Source organism: Lemur catta, chromosome 10 (genome assembly GCF_020740605.2).
Source record: "Lemur catta isolate mLemCat1 chromosome 10, mLemCat1.pri, whole genome shotgun sequence".
Lineage (NCBI taxonomy): Eukaryota > Metazoa > Chordata > Mammalia > Primates > Lemuridae > Lemur > Lemur catta.
The window spans coordinates 24,150,120-24,167,009 of record NC_059137.1 but is presented as its reverse complement, the minus strand read 5'-3'; the positions used below and the strand labels follow the sequence as shown (position 1 = coordinate 24,167,009).

At 45.6% G+C, this 16,890-nt stretch overlaps 1 protein-coding gene across 3 annotated transcripts in view; it reads right to left on the bottom strand.

Moving 5' to 3' along the window:
- EPB41L4B (erythrocyte membrane protein band 4.1 like 4B) overlaps positions 1–16,890 on the bottom strand; it is a 131,870-nt gene that overhangs the window by 106,091 nt on the left and 8,889 nt on the right. The gene's annotated exons all lie outside the window — the stretch shown is intronic.

The following is a 16,890-nucleotide window of genomic DNA, read 5'->3' as shown; positions in this document are numbered from 1 at the left end:
TTTAATTTTGATCAACAAGGAAGTAAGAACCATCTTAGAAGAAAGTGACTGTCGGTCATCTTGGTGTGTGAGTCAGTAGAAGGATGCATTGCTGATCAGCTCCACGGATGACCAGTGTTCTCCTCAAACCATGGGCGAGGGGTTCTCAATGTGTTGCAGGAGGTCTGGGCAGGCAGACTAGGTTTAACAATTCTTCCACAGAACCACGGCCACACTGGCTTCCACTAATGGAGGGCTCAGTTTATAACACTGAGACTTTGTGTTGCATTATTGGTCAACTACTGATCAGCCTCTGTTCCAGGCTGATAAACAGTCCTTGGGCCAAGCTGTATTTAGATCTCAGCAGAGATTTGAAGCTCTCATTTCTTCCTTTAACAGCACCTCCCTCACAGGGCTGCTGTGGGGATTACATGACCCTAGTGGCCACAATCCTATGAATCCTCTTTTGGTCAACGTGGAATACCTAACATCTGCTAGTGACCTCAACTCCTGTCTTCCTACAGCTCTGCCCAAACATGCCTAACTCGAGTGATTCAATGGTTAGTTTAAGGGATGGGTTGCCCATTTATTCCTCAAGATGCTGAATAAAGTCAAGAACACCTACAGCTACTTGATTCTAGCTGCCCTGAGATGAGGTTTCACCCAATGCTTCAATTATGTTTCCCACTCTCAATGAGGAACATCAAAACAGCACATGTTGGTCTGGGTGCAGTTTGGGAGGCAAAGGCAGGAGGATTGCATGAGGCCAGGAGTTCAAGACCAGCCTGGGCAACAAAGCAAAACCCTATCTGTTAAAACAAACAAACAAAAAAACCCAGCACTTGCTGACACTCTTTAATTTTTTAGTCACACTACTGTCTGGCACATTGCCTAACATACTATCCCTACTGACAGGAACATTAACAAAACATCAAGCAACCTCCTGAACACAAAGGTCTACTGGATAAATTCCTCTTAGAGTTTGGATTGGGAGCCTCCTGTTGTTGCCTTTATTATTTGGCAAGGTAAGTCATGTAACCTGTCACAGTGCTCCTGCCCAAATGAGTCCATTCAAATCCCTAGTGGATGGGAACAGGGCGTAGGAGATGCCCTGACCTCCAAGGCAGGTACTTCCAACCCCAGTGGCTTCCATCTTACATCAAAAGACAAGCTAGGATATGTGGACTTAAAAAGTACATGGTGGCAAGTATCTAAGGTGTTAGTTTTAGGGTTATTCTTTTAAACTACAGTGCTTGCAAAGATAACTGCCAATTCTCTGACACTCCTCCTATCAAGAGAGGAGGTCTCTATCCTTTTCTCTTGAATCTGGAAGAGCTTGGCACTGCTTCAACTAAATCGAATATGGTGTTAATGATGTTTTGTGATTTCCAAGGTGACGTGACAGTTCTCTTGGGATATCTGCTGTAGGGGAAGAGCCAGCCACCATGTAAAATGTCCAATTACCCTGTGACTGCCATGCTTAAGAGGCCACAAGTAGATGTTCCAGTCAACTGTCCCAGCTGAACCCAGCCTTCCAGACAATTGCCAAGGCATCAGACATGTGAGTGCAGCTGTTGTGGACCCTCTACACCAGCCCATCTTCCAACTGAGTACCCCTGAGTGACCTCAGTTGATGCCATGAGGAGCAAAAGAATCTCCCAGCTGAGCCCAGCCCTAATTCTTGACCAATAGAATCCAGGAGCTGTAATAAATGGTGGTTATTTTTAAGGCACTAAGCACTGGGGGAGTTTGTTAACTCCCAGAATGAAAACTATACACATACATAGACATAGCACGTGACCATGACGTATGTGTGTATGCAAAATATCTCATATGTAATAAGTTTTCCATAATTTTAAAAAATGTTTCTTAGGAAATCCCCATACTGTGATGCTAACTTAGGTATCATCTGCTTGGAGACAAGAAAGCAGAATAAACATATGCATTCTTTAAAAGAAATTTAAAAAGAAGAGGAGGAAACTAGAAACTGTTTTCTGAAGGCCACTAACCCCGTTGAGGAGAAATACATTAAAGGCATTGGAGGCCGGGCGCAGTGGCTCACGCCTGTAATCCTAGCACTGTGGGAGGCCGAGGCGGGTGGATCGCTCAAGGTCAGGAGTTCAAGACCAGCCTGAGCAAGAGCGAGACCCCCATCTCTACTAAAAATAGAAAGAAATTAGCTGGACAACTAAAAATATATAGACAAAATTAGCTGGGCATGGTGGCACATGCCTGTAGTCCCAGCTACTAGGGAGGCTGAGGCAGAAGGATTGCTTGAGCCCAGGAGTTTGAGGTTGCTGTGAGCTAGGCTGATGCCATGGCACTCTAGCCCGGGCAACAGAGCAAGACTCTGTCTCAAAAAAAAAAAAAAAAAAGGCATTGGACTATCTGAGGCTGCCTCATACTACATTCCTCAGTTCCTTATTAAGGACTTGATAAAATGCATTAGAAATGGGGGCAGGGGACTATACATATAAAAGGAGACTTAAGAGATGTATCTACCAGATGCAACACATGGTCTGTAATTGGCTCCTGATTCAAACAAACCAACCATAAAGAGGTGGTTGAGATGACTGGGGGAAATCGATCAAGGACTTGGTATAGATGACATTAAGGGATCATCGTTCATTTTGTTGAGTATGATAATGGTATTGTGGCTATATATATAAAATAACATATATCTATTAGAAATACCCATTTAAGTATTAACAGGTTAAATGATAAATTGGGACTTGCTTTAAAATATTTCAGAAGATAGTAAAAACTGGGAGTTGCGCACATGAGAGTTTCATCATACTATTCTCTCTACTTTGTGTATTTGAAAATTTCTATAATAAACATTTAAACAAAATCTCGCAACGTGCAAAAAAGATGGGGATTGGGAGGATGTCAGTGCAGAGTGGCCTGAGCCGTGACTTGGAGAGTCCGGGTCACTGGCTAAAGTCTTATGTCCACAAGAGGAGGCAGGTACCATGGGATGTGGACGGGGAAAATTACTCCAAGCCATTAGCAATTAGTTTTCTTCCACATCATGAAAACAAAATACAACACACAGACCTCTGTTGGGACCCAACTCGGTACCTACTTTTCATTCCCACCTCCCAGTCCTGGATGCAGCTTATAAAGGGGCTGCACTCCTGTACTTTGTGCCTAATTTCACAGATACCACATACTTTTACAGCAAGAAATAAAGTAAATGCAGCAATGAAAGCTAAATGTTTAGCTTTGAATGCCAAAGCTAACTTTCTACCCCATCTAATTTCATGAAAATTATATTTTTATCCCTTAGAAGGTTTCTGAAGGATACAGGATTGATTTTTGACCTTGAACTAAAGCACCATGATCCTTGACCCAGCACAGTAAGAACATTATGTTACGGAACAGGACAAGCTTCTCAGTGGACATCCTTGGGCAGCCACAGTGATTGGAGCTCAGAACAGCATCCAGGTTACAGGCGTGAGAACACAGGAACGTTCTAGAAATCAACACATTCAAGTCCTTCATTTCACAGATGGGAAAAACAAGGTGAGAGGCAGGTCATGTTGCCAAGCAGCAACTGCAAAGCCAGGAATAGAACACAAAGCCTTCTGACCCTGCAACCAGTACAATTTTCCTTCTTAGGACTATCTTGAGACAACTGCATTATGGACATTACCTGAACAAGAAAGGAAAAGGCAAGTCTAGCATTTCTGCTACTGAAAGGTTAAGAACCAAATATGCAACATTGAAAAACCAGACACTTCGGTGTTATAAACTCCTTGACTATAAAAAGTGTTTGGTTTGGGGAAATATGGGGAAATATTTTTGGCCTTTTTTTTTTTTTTTCCTTTTTTCACGGTAGACAGTGTGTGTTGGGGGGGGCAGCCTACCACCACAGGAGAAAGAAAAAAGAAAATGAAACAAATTTGTGCCTGACTAAACAGTAACATGCAATTAAAATGATGGATGTCTTTGTGCCAGAGGTTGAGTTTGAAACAAGCTGCTGGAAGAAGGGCAGCCCTGAAAATAAATTGCCAAATTACTTTTTTGCAGCCAGATTGCAGGTTCCCTCTCTGTACAATTCTGAAAGCAAATAACTCCACATAAATAAATATGCAACAAATTCCCAGGAAACTCAGCCAAGAAACATGAACAGAAGAACTAACTTTGGGTGGATGACTGCCCCCACCTAACGTGCAACTTAGGAACGTGACTAAATTTGAAAAGAAAAGCATGTCAACACCACTTTGCACACGATGTTTCCCTAACCCCCACCCAGTCCTGTAGTGACTGTTCCCTTTTCATCCCTGGAGCTCCCCAGAGCCCTGAAATCACATTTTTTCCTCCTCTGCCCCAAACGTGAAGTCACAGCTTTGAACGTCATAACGCACTGTGTGGTGCAGTGCACTTGAAGGCACATTTTCTGGAGTCAGCATGTGGGGGTCTGAGTCCTAACTCTATTACACAGCTCAGGCTGAGTTTGACGTCCAGGAAGCGTCTTACCTAGCAAGGATGTTGTAAGGATTACATGAAATGGGGTGATGAATTTAATAGGGCTTAGCCTGGGGCTCACCCACAGGACAGGCTTGGTGAGGAAGGTGGCCTCATTCTAGGTGGCTGCCCTGTTTATAGAAGGAGGTGGGCTTACAGAGGTTAAGGGACAGGGGAGTGTTACGGGCTGAACTGTGACCAAACTCGTATGTTGAAGCCCTAACCCCCAGTACTTCAGAATGTGACTATATAGGGAGACGGGGCTTTTAAAGAGGTAACTAAATGCAAATAAGGCTGTCAGGATGAGCCCTAAACCAATCTGACTGGTGTCTTTATAAACAGGGGAGATCAGGACACACAGAGAGACCCCAGGGGCACGCACACTCACAGGGAAAGACCACGTGAAGACAGAGGGAGAAGGGGCTGAACGAGGGGCCACCTACACACCAAGGAGGGCAGCCTCCAAGGAGACCAATCGTGCCAGCGTCTGGATCTTAGACTCCAAAACTGTAAGAAAATAAATTTCCGTTGCTTAAGGCACCTAGTCTGCGGTAATTTGAAAGCCTATAGGAGGGAGGAACACAGGCTTCAAGTGAGGGAGCAGGTTTAAGTCAACTACAACCAGCACGACCCCACCTAAGCCCCTTCACCTTTCTGAATGTTTCCTGTCTGTGAAATGGAGATGATGACCCAAGTCCCCCCGAGCCATGTGAGGGTGAAATAACAACACTTGAAGAGAGGGCACCATCCGGCACAGTCACAGCCGGCCACCGGCAGAGCCCGAGCCTGTGCCTGGGACCTCTGACTCTAACCCTGGAGACTTCCCACCACACCCCTTTGGTGACTGGGGGCTTTGCCCTGCAGCAGCCTCAGATACTCTGCATGGTGCTCCCCGGGACTGACAGTGACAGTCGGACCTGTCCCCAACAGCCTGGACGCTTCCTGGGCCACGGCACAGTCTTGGACCCCAAGCTCCTTGGGTCCCACCTATGGCTGGTATTCAATGAACCCTGCTAGCAAATTAGCCTGTATTTGAGTGCTTTTAGCAACCACACCAACTTTGGGGGTGCAGAATTTTAGAACTACTTACTTGACTCTGTGTGTGTATTAGGATTTTCAAAAAGGTTAATGAGTGGAAAAGCACATAAACTTTTTTCCTTTGACACTGTCTATAAAACTACAACTGAGGCACCACTAACCATTCATCGGATGGAGGGGTATACAAATAAAGTCTTTTTATAGGTAGCCTTTGATTTTTCTTTTGTTTTTTCTTTTTCTTTTTTCTATTGGATGAGTCAGTAGTCTTTAAAAAAAAAAAGAAAGAAAGAAAGAAAAGTCCCTACACCTCCTGCAGGAAGAAGGCAGAGAATGACACATTCAGATGGAGAAAAGGTAGGTGTGAGGCTTACAGCCTCTCCTTCCGGTTGGATTTGTAAGGATGGCCTTATCAAGATTATTTCTCTGAGGTGCGTGGTTTGCAGTTAGTATGAGCTATTGTGAGAAGAATCTTGACTGTAAGTTCACCACACAAAAAGTTAGCCTTTCCTTACCCATTAACTAAGAAAAAAATGTCCCAATCATAAACGCATTTTTAAAGCAACAATTGAATGCCAAGTAAGGTACAAGCATTAACTATTAGGAAATATTACTTTAGAATATACAAATAAGTATGTTCACAATGTCAGGTTAAAAATTTTTTTAGGCCAGGCACAGTGGCTCACACCTGTAATCCTAGCACTCTGGGAGGCCGAGGCAGGAGGATCACTTGAGCTCAGGAGTTTGAGACCAGCCTCAGTAAGAGCGAGACCCCTGCCCGTCTCTACTAAAAATAGAAAGAAATTAGCTGGGCATGCTGGCACACGCCTGTAGTCCCAGTTACTCGGGAGGCTGAGGCAGGAGGATTGCTTGAGCCCAGGAGTTTGAGGCTGCTGTGAGCTGGGCTGATGCTACTGCACTCTAGCCCTAGCAACAGAGCTAGACTTTGTCTCAAAAAAAAAAAAAAAAAAAAAATTTTTTTAAAAACAATATAAAAATAGGAAATTATTTACAGAACTAAACATCTAGGTACAAATACAGTAATGCCTCGTCATCTTTAACTGCTACGGGTTGGTCAGATGTTAACCAAATTTCTCCAGTGCAAGCAGAACAAACTCACCTGGAATGCTGAACATACCGAGCCCCAATGTCCCAGGACTTTCAAAACCATGTCAAAAGGTATTTGTTCAAGACTGCCACTAAACCAGGCACTGAACCCCCAAACCCCTCCCCCCTTTCTAAGAAACCTAGAGAAAACAAAAGGAGGAAAATCTCTAAGGGGGTTCCACAGGCGCCCCCCACACCAGGCAGTTTGAGGAACTTCTGCTGGATGGTGCACAGATGGAACATTCCAATGAGCAAAGTGGGACGTGAGGAATGGGGGGGAGGGTCACTACACAGATCTAGCCAATGGCCACTCTACGGGAATTCAGACTATGCCACTGGACCTTCCGATTTTTCAAGAAAATCTACAAATTTGCATTTTTATGTGAAATGGAAAGATTTCTTAAAAACTTTGTACAGCCCTCTAATTTTTTTGTTTCAATTGAAGCGTCACATACCTAGACAAAATCGCACACGTCACACATGTATGACTCAAGGAATTACCACAGGTGAACATACCTGGCAACCACCACCCAGGTCAAAAGGCAGAACATTTCTAGCACCACCCTTTACCCTCCCTGGAAGCCTCTGTGAGCCCCTTCCCAATTTCCACCCCTTCCTTCTCTCCCAGTCGGCACAGCTTCATTTTGCCTGTTCTGAAGTCCACGTAAATGAACTGCACAGCATGCACCTTTTACAGCTGTGTGGGGACAGTGCCCTCCCCCTGGGGTTCACAGTAGTTTGCATCTGCAAACAAAGGCACACAGGTGGTACTTCACAACCGTCTCAGGAAGGGAAAGGAGACCATGAGAACCAAGACCAGAGTGGACTCACCCACAGTAGAGAAAGATAAGAAGCGACTAGGTGAGGTGGGGCAAAGTCAACGGCAAGGGAGGGTCTATTCCCGGATCAAGATCAAAAGACAGTGAGAGGACTGGGTGGTGGCAAGTGCCAGTGGGAGGAGGCCAAAGTGCACGGTCACCAAGAGGGCAGAGAGCAAGCCAGCCCAGAGAGACCGCAGCTGGGGTGGCTGGGACCAGCCCCGCTGCCCTGAGATCCTGCACTCGGCCCAGGAGACACCAGACAGGCTTCCAGGGTGGAGGAATTAACACAGATTACAATTTCAAATAAATACAAAGTCAACAGAAGAGTAAGCACCTGTCACGGAGCTTGAACAGTGATAAACATTCTGTATCATCTTCTCCTCCATTCATTCCTTCCCTGGCTCTCTGTTAATGTTTTTACACGTCTTTTCAGAGATGGTGGTAAATTGCACTTACGTTAAAATGCACAAATCTAAGCTGTTCCACTTTGACAAATGGAAACATCGGTGTAACTCATACCCCTTGGCGAGCCAGCCCATTTCCATTTCCCCAGAATGTTTTGGGGTGCCCCTTCCTAGTCAATCCCTGGCCTTTTCCATCCCCCCGAGGCAAGAGCCATTCTGATTTGTTTTCTCCACAGATTAGTTCTGCCAGTTCTAGAACTGCACATAAATGGAATCATACAGACACGACTCTTTTGTATAAAGTTAATTTCACTCAATATAATGCGTTCGATACAAAAAAAATGAGCTTTCAAAATTCAGTTTTGGTTAATGTCGTATAGATACGTCTACATCTTTCCTGTGGCATCACATGTGGATAAGTTATAAGGCATGAGATAAATATTTCAGATAAAAATAACCTCAACTAGGATTCAGAGCCATGATTTTCAATGAATTACTCAAGTCTGCTTTCTTCCCATGGTCCCATGTTACAGATAACAGTTTCTGCACCTAAAATGTGCAGCAACTCTCCTAGAGCTCTGACCAACAACAGCAGATTTTCAGCATCTGCAGAGAAACAAGGTACACCACTCATTTTTGGTTTCCAACCCTGGCTCTTCCCTCTTGAGCAAGAAAACTGGGTAAAAGCATATAAAAACTGTAGAGTTCTCTGAGAAAACAAGAGAGACATTCCTACTCAACTGTCAGTTACTTGGGTAAAGAGACGCATCTCTGGCTTAGTGTTATATCTCCCTGGTGCCTGGCTTGGTTCTGTGTACACAGTAGGCACTCAATAAATACCTGTCCTTTTGTTATTCCCTCCCCCTTGAAAATATCTACACCCCCTCCACCAGGTTTGAGGCAACAGAGCAGAGTGGCTGAGAGCCCACGCTGCCTTCCTTTTCTCACCTGGACTACCTGGTGGCAGCAACACCAGCACCTGTGCTCAGGGGCTCCGCAAGCTGAGAATCCAAGTGCTGCAGCCAGCCCAGAGCCCAGCCGAGAGCAAGTGCCCTACAAACACCAGCTTTGCTACTGTCTGCCTTAGTCTCCTATGCCAGCCTGTCAGACATGAGCCCCATGCAAACCCTTACCAAACTCTTCGGGTGTCCGACTCACTGGCCTCTCATGCTGGCCTCATCAAAACACAACCAGGCCGGGCGGGGTGGCGTGCCTGTAGCCCCAGCTACTGGGGAGGCTGTGGCAGGAGGATCGCTTGAGCCCAACAGCTCTGAGCTATAGTGCACTATGCCAATCGGGTGCACTAAGTTCAGCATCAATACCGTGTGACCTCTCAGGAGTGAGCGACCACCAGGTCGCCTAAAGAGGGGCGAACTGGCACAGGTCAAAAACAGAGCAGGTCAAAACTCCCTCGCTGATCAGCAGTGGGACTGCCTGTGAATAGCCACTGCACTCCAGTGGCAACACGGTGAAACCCAATCTCTTAAGAAATAAACAAATAAATAAATAAAATAAAATACGCCCAGGAATTTACCCAGGTTTTGTGGTACCTTAAAGCTTACACCTTTTGGGGGTCCTCGTAAATAAAGAAAATACAAAAACAGCTTATACTTGCAAACTTTACAAAAGCAAGGATCTAGTGAGTACACAGCACTACCAGGGCCCTTCCCTGTGGCCGCTCCACCCTGGGGTTCTCAACCTCACCAACCTGCCATGCACGAAACAGGGGGGCCACACGTAAGCTCTCCATAAATCCCACCCTTAGATCCAACCACCAAATCCAAGTTCTCAAACTCTACTGCATCTGCCCTTCTAAACCATGCCCAGCATCACCCTAATTCAGACCCACAATACAGCCGACCACTCCTTAGCGTGACTGCCCACTTTCAAGCACAATGCAGAGCCACCACTCCAAGCACAGCACGCCACGGCTCAAACACGCACAACGCTCTCAGCCTTCCTTCCCATCTCCCCTGCTCCCGCATCCCACAAGCCCCACTGCTTTCCAAACCTGCCCTCCATGTGTCCCTCTACCTGGACTGCCAAGTATTCCCAGGGTCAAAATCAGCCCAATATCACCTCCCCCAAAGCCATCTCAGTCAAAATCCACTTATACTTCCAAAAAGCCCCCACATGGCTTCATTTCACTGGCTACCACAGCGCCCGAACCCTTCTGCATACTATCATAGTTATCTGGGAAGCTTAATGTAAGGCAAACAGCTAGAAAGAATCAAAAGAACAAATATTAATACCATTTTCTCGATCTTAGCTACTGTATCAGTTTGCTAGGGCTGCTATAACCAAGTACCACAGGCTGGGTGGCTTAGACGACAGAAATATATTTTCTTACAATCCTGGAGGCTGGAAGTCAAAGATCAAGGTGTGGGCAGGGCTGGTTCCTTCCAAGGCCTTTCTCCTGGGCCTGCGGATGGCCGTCCCTCTGTATGTGTCTGGGTCCAAATTTCTTCTTATAAGGACACCAGTCATACTGGATCAGGGCCCACCCTAATGGCTTCATTTTAACTGAATTACATCTTTAAAGACCCTACCCCCAAATACAATGTTCTGAGGTATTGGGGGTGAAGACTTCAACATATCAATTTGGGGAAGAAGGAGGGGGGCAAGATTCAGCTCTTAACAGCTACTTACTCAGCCAGACAGGACGGCTTCACCTGCTCTACTGACCTCAGGGCATTATTACGAGAGCTGGGAACACACACAAAGGTCCAACATTCTCAGCGGGACCTCAGAACCTGTTGGCCAATCTCAGCCCTATTATGAGCCATAAATGCCCCGTAATGTGCCTTCCCACACCACGGCCATTCTGGATCCTTCTGCACGAGGGTCCAGCTGCCTCCCTGGCGGCAAAGATAGGAATTCTCCTTTCCATAGTAAGGACAAGATCTCCCTAAGCTTTTCTCCAAATATAAGAGGCAGTACAATATAAAGATTAAGGTCAAGTTTTATTACCACTTAAGAAAAAAGGAAAAGAGTATACATAGTACCATCACATTTATGTTGAAAAAAACTTTTTTCTCCATACTTAGAAAAAAGGTGGGCCGGCGCAGTGGCTCACGTCTGTAATCCTAGCACTCTGGGAGGCTCATGCAGGAAGACTGCTTGAGCTCAGGAGTTCAAGACCAGCCTCAGCAAGAGCAAGACCCCATCTCTACTAAAAATAGAAAAAATTAGCCAGGTGTGGTGGTATCGCTTGTAGTCCCAGCTACTTGGGAGGCTGAGGCTGCAGGCTCGCTTGATCCCAGAGGTTTGAGATTGCAGTGAGCTACAATGACACCACTGCACTCAGGGCAACAGAGTGAGACTCTGTCTCAAAAACAAAGAAAAAAAATCACTTGCCAAAAACAAGGTCAATAATGTTATCTATTGTTTAAATTACTACATAAAGAACTACTATAACATGAAACATGCTAGGTCTCACCCAAGGCACCCTACGCGTTCCCAGGCAGAAGAGGTAATGCCATATGGGAGGGGTGGAGGGGAGGACAAGCTTCATCAACATGGCAGCACCTGAGATGGGCCCTGAAAGATGGCTAAGCCCTTAAGGGATAAGAACCAGCCAATAAGGCAGCACAAACAAAGGTACACAGGTGAGACATGAAGGGTGAGGGCTGGGGAGCAGCCAGAGAACCACTAGGGTGACAGCCATGGAGAAACACTGCAGAGAAGCGGCCTTAGAGCCTGAAAATGATTCGATTTTAAGTCTAGTTGTGTCATTTACTAGCAGTGGGATATTGGGTCAAAATCTTACTGCTGATCTCTCTATAAAATCGGAACACCCACAATTCTCTCAAAGGGGTGCTATGAGGATTAAATAAAACTACGAAAGGTCACAGCTTGATCTAAACCCAAAACGCTACACAAATATAAGGGATGTGTCCCAGTGAAACACTGGTTCACAAACTTGGGTGCACCTCGGAATCACATTGGGAGTTTTAAGACATTCTGATGACAGGGCCCCATCTCCCAAGCCCAGCAGTCTTGGTGGTAGTAGTCCGGGGTGCACCCTAGAAACTGGACTTGGAAAAGCTCCCCAGAAGATTCTAGCATGCAGTAAATGTTAAAAACCACTGCTGCAGCTCATCAGTCAGACCCAGAAAAGCCAGAAAGTAAAGCGATGATGCTTTGAAGGTTGGAACCCTATACAAAGCGGACTCACGAATCCAGGTGATGTGGAAGCCTGCAACTGCCTGGAGTGGGCGTGGGGGTCCTTTAACCTTCATGTCCTCTGAGTGAAGCACTGGAGTCACCTGCCCACCAGGAGACGAACGGGCACTCAGCATGCTGACCCGGGGCTACCAAGGCTACCAAGGGCAGAGGTGATGCAATACAATTCAAGAGCCACTCCATACTCCACCCTAAACGAGCTCCTTATGAGCAATGCTCACCCTTCAGCCGTTTCCTATTTCTCACACAGGGCCTTACATATACTCGATGCTCTATGTTTTTCTCCATCCTCAACAAATAAATGCTGAAATAAAACAGGTTTTGTCAGTAAATGGAATAAATTGTAGCTATCTGGAAAACTCACATATGTGGAAGAGCTCATTCCCTGAAGTGAGTTAATATGATAAATGGCATGTTATAGTAATTCTAGTACATGCAATCCTTCTTATTCTTTTAAGAGACATCATGCAATTTTTGCATTTCTCTTCAGGAGCCTCTTTAATGAAGAGGAACTTCTCCACAGCTTTTAGAATAAAGATAGATAAATCCCATAGCTCTAGAATACTTGGGTATTCTTAAAAAACAAATGCCTCCAACCTTAAATTCCCCACTTGACCATTTTAAAATATCCCAAATCCCAGACTCCCTTGCTTGGTTTTCACCCTTGAGCATCCACTGGATCTGCCACTGCTGGCCTCTGGGCATGACCTGGGCCAGTTCCAAGCCAGTCTGGGCCCCTCCCTGGACTCTGACCAGCCACTCTTGATACCGTCAAAGTGGCGCTGATGACACCCCATACAGACCGTAACTGACTGAGCAGGTGGCTGGGGCCTGGGATGTCAGGGCCCAGCAAGCAGGAGCAATAAAAGGACTACGGTCAGTGAAATGCCAGGAAGTGGCTGTCGAGAGTGCACTGCAGGTTACTAACCCTCCCTCATCAGCCCTTATGGTTCCCTGGATGAAGCCTGCATCTGTCTCATAGGCAGAGAGCAAGAGAACACCCTGCCATGTGCCAGAGGGAGAACCCCAGCTCACTGTCAGGAGAGGTGGCAGAGCCTCAGAGAGGCCAAGAGGCCTGCTGGGTGTCACTCGTAGGGGCTGGGAGGGCTGCGTGCAGGAAACTGCACTTATTACACACTAATTACTCTGCATTTGCCACAGGTGAGCGAGCGCCAGAGGCCGGAGCGAGCAGCTGTGGACGTTCCAAGGCAGACAGGAAAGGCCTCCTGCCACTCTCACCCCAAGATCAAGGCTTCAGACCATGTGGTCTCCATTGGCTTCCTTAGGGGTAAAACCTAGTGGTTCCAGCAGTCCCATACCCAGCCCAGTTCCCTTCTCTTTGAAGTGTTCATGGATTTTGCCTTCCCTAAATTGTCTGCTGGCTCTCTAGCCAGGAGAGGTGCAGAGGGCTCACTGAGGGCCTTCAAAAGAGTGTAAAGGGACCCAAACAGGAGTGAGCTAGAAAAAAAACAATCCAAGGTCAAGGAAGACACTGGAAACCAATGTCAAGGAGCTGATAAACAGAAGGTGGACATGGGGGGAAAGACATTCTTTCATCAAATCTACTGAAAACTTTCCAAAGACGAGGAGGAATTTGTACCTCTTCAAAGTAACGTCCACTGGAAAATGAAGAGGATGGGTGGAAACTGGCAAGGGCTGAGCAAGGAGCAGGAATCTGGAATATGTTATTTCAAGCCTCAGTGCCTTTGCATATGCTGTTGCAGCCAAAGCTTTCTCTCTGATATTTTCCCAGTTGCTCACCCTAGAATGAACTGTCCCCTTCCACTCCCCCACCCCACACCTTCAGCCTTTCTCTGAGCTTGTTTAAAGTGCTCTGCGGTACTTTTCACATCAGGTGTAATTACTGATCTCCACTCAGCCTTCCTGAAAACAAGAAGCCTGTCTTACTGATCCGTGTGCCCTGATTCAGATGCTTCAAATAAGGCCAGTTCCTTGTACCAACTGTTCCTCAGGGAGAACCAAATGTTGAGGATGCAATCAACAAAATCCAGAAAGTAGCAAACTATATGGGACAAATGGCCCAGCTTCTTCAACAGGTAAATGGCTCAAAGCGGGGAAGGGGGGCAAAGGTAGTTCTAGATTAAGAGTCTTAGAACATCAATCAAATACAATGAAAGGACCTTGCTGAAAACCAAAGAGGAAAATTTGAACACTGACTACATATCTGGTACTAAAAAGTAATTGTTAATCACTTTCAGGTGTTTTAATAGTATTATAAATGCGTGTGTGTGTGTGTGTGTGTGTGTGTGTGTGTGTGTGTATTTTTTTTTTTTTGACAAGGTCTTGCTTTGTTGCCCAGGCTGGCTTTGAACTCCTGGGCTCAGGTGATACTCCCGCCTCAGTAGCTGTGAGTATAGCATGAGCCACTGCACCTGGCTCTATTTTTCAAAAACATAGTCCTTATCTTTCAGAGATACATACTAAAGTACATGTTTGAAATTACATGTTTAGAATTTGTTTTAAAATAATCAGGAAAGGGCAGTGAGGGTATAAATGAAAGGGGAGTGGCTGAAGCTCTTTGATAAGTACTTAGGGCCCATTATACAGTTCTCCCTACTTTTGAATGTTTAGAAATTTCCATAATAAAAACATAAAAAAAGAGTGGCCAGAATTGAATACTATAGATCCTGCAGTTGCTCACAAACGCCACCAGCAGTGACTGACCTCAGCTCATTCACGGTGAAAGTGAAGTCAAAACGTTAATTCCTGCTTAGAGAGGAAGGGCCAGCAAGGGAAGCCTGCAGCATTGGGGCTTACAGTGAAGAAGGGGGTATGGGACACAATTACACACAGACCAGGGGTGAATGAGCTCAGCACAATGAGAAAAATGCAACTCTACCCCAAAACAGGCGAAAATCATAAAACAAAGCATTTCAGGAGGAACTACAGATGGCTAATCAACATATGAAAGACACTCATCCCCATCAATAATTGGGGGAAAGTGAGGATCACAAAGAGTTCCTGCTAAACTCCCACCAGCCTGATAAAATCAAACAAAAAAGCTGCACAATGCCAAGTACTGGAGAAGAATGGATTAGGGAGGGGTTTTATGTGCTGCAGGGACTCTGGGAAACAATTTTGCATGATCTTAAAAGGCCCTCCACTCTCTTCCTCCCAGGTACAGACCCGGGAGAGATGCTTGCTTGCACATGTGCACCAGGAGACCAGTTCCAGCAGGTTCAAAGCAGTATTTTTTTCTAATAGCTCCAAACTAAAAATATCCCAGATGTCCACAGACAAAGGATAAATTCTGGTATATTCATGCAGTGGAATAATTACAGAGCAGTAAGAATTATAGTTATCTCATCGACCTGGGTGAATCGCACAGACACTATATTGAATGGAAAATCCGTTTATATAAGGTTCACAAACATGCAAAACTAACATGAACAAGGAAGGGATGAAAGACAAATTTCAGGGGGCAGAGAGGGAATGTGATTGGAGAGGAGCATTTGGAGACTTGAACAGCACAGGCAATGGTCTTTGTTCTTAAGCTGGGTGGTGGGTACAAGGATGTTCACTGCATTATTATTATTTTTTTTAACTATTCATGTTATAGAGACTCTTCAGTATTTATATTTCATCATTAAAAAAGTTAAGGAATGTGCTGGACAGAGGACTCACCAACAGTGAGCAACTAAGACAAAAATGTAAGGGGGAGAAAGGAACGTGTCTGCCACGTACCCCCAAACTAAGACGAGATAGCCTTGGAGGGTGGTCAGAACGGAGCAGAAGAGTCCCAGAGAAGAGGTGCCAGGATTGCAAGAATAAAACCACGAGGTGAGGGCTGGGGACATCCACGTCTCCAATGGCAGTACCACAAATGAACAGGCAGGACTGAGCAAAGAAAGAAGGTCCAGACCTTCATAAAAACCCACGACTCGGAGAAACGGACAAACAGTATGTAGTATATACTTGCAATGGAATGTTATTCAGCCTTAAAAAGGAATGAAGTGCTTTTTTATTTTTAGTGCCTCTACCTGGAATAGACAGAATGAAGTTCTGACATATGCTACGACATGGATGCACCTTGCAGACATTACGCTAAGGGAAATAAGTGAGACGGAAATGGACAAACGTTGTATGATTCCACTTCTATGAGGTACCTAGAGAAAAAAAAGTAGAATGCTGGTTGCCAGGGGCAGGGGAAATGGAGAGTTGGTGTTTAATGGGACAGTTTCCGTCGGGGAAGATGAAAAAGTTCTGTGGATGGCTGGTGGTGATGGCTGCACAACAGTGTGAATCTACTTAATGCCACTGAACTGTATGCTTAAAAATGGTTAAGATGGAAAGTTTTATGTTGCTTATATTATACCATGATTTTTTTTAAAAATTCATAATTCAGGGTACTAGCAGATAGGATGAAGGAAAGGCACAGTCAGGCCTACCTTAAATGATACAGACAACAGCATTCAGATCACGAAACAGGCAGGGAAAAGACACCACAGAGCTAAGGGATGTCAACCCTGCAGGCACCCACCCAACCAGGCAGTTGGCGTCCCCACAGCTAGGCCTGCAGTGTGGACAATTCCACCCCTGGGACTGAGCTTGAAGCTGGGTAACAAGGAAGCACCAGATGATCCCACGGGTAGGACAGGACCCCTGAGGTATCATCTTCCAGTTCTTAGCTTCCAGAAGAAAATGCTGGGCACTCAGCCAGCTATGACTTTGGGGAAAACAATCTGCAAAAAAAAAAAAAAATGCTGAGAAATGGTAGACAGAACCCAAACGCCAGAGATCCTGAAAGGCAACGTGGCCCAGGAGAGACAGGGGGTTTTACTGCATGAAGTTCTGACCTTCCCAGGGAGTTCTAAGGGAACACATATTTAACACAGGAAGGCGGGGTGTGCATAGCATGGGCTGAGGGA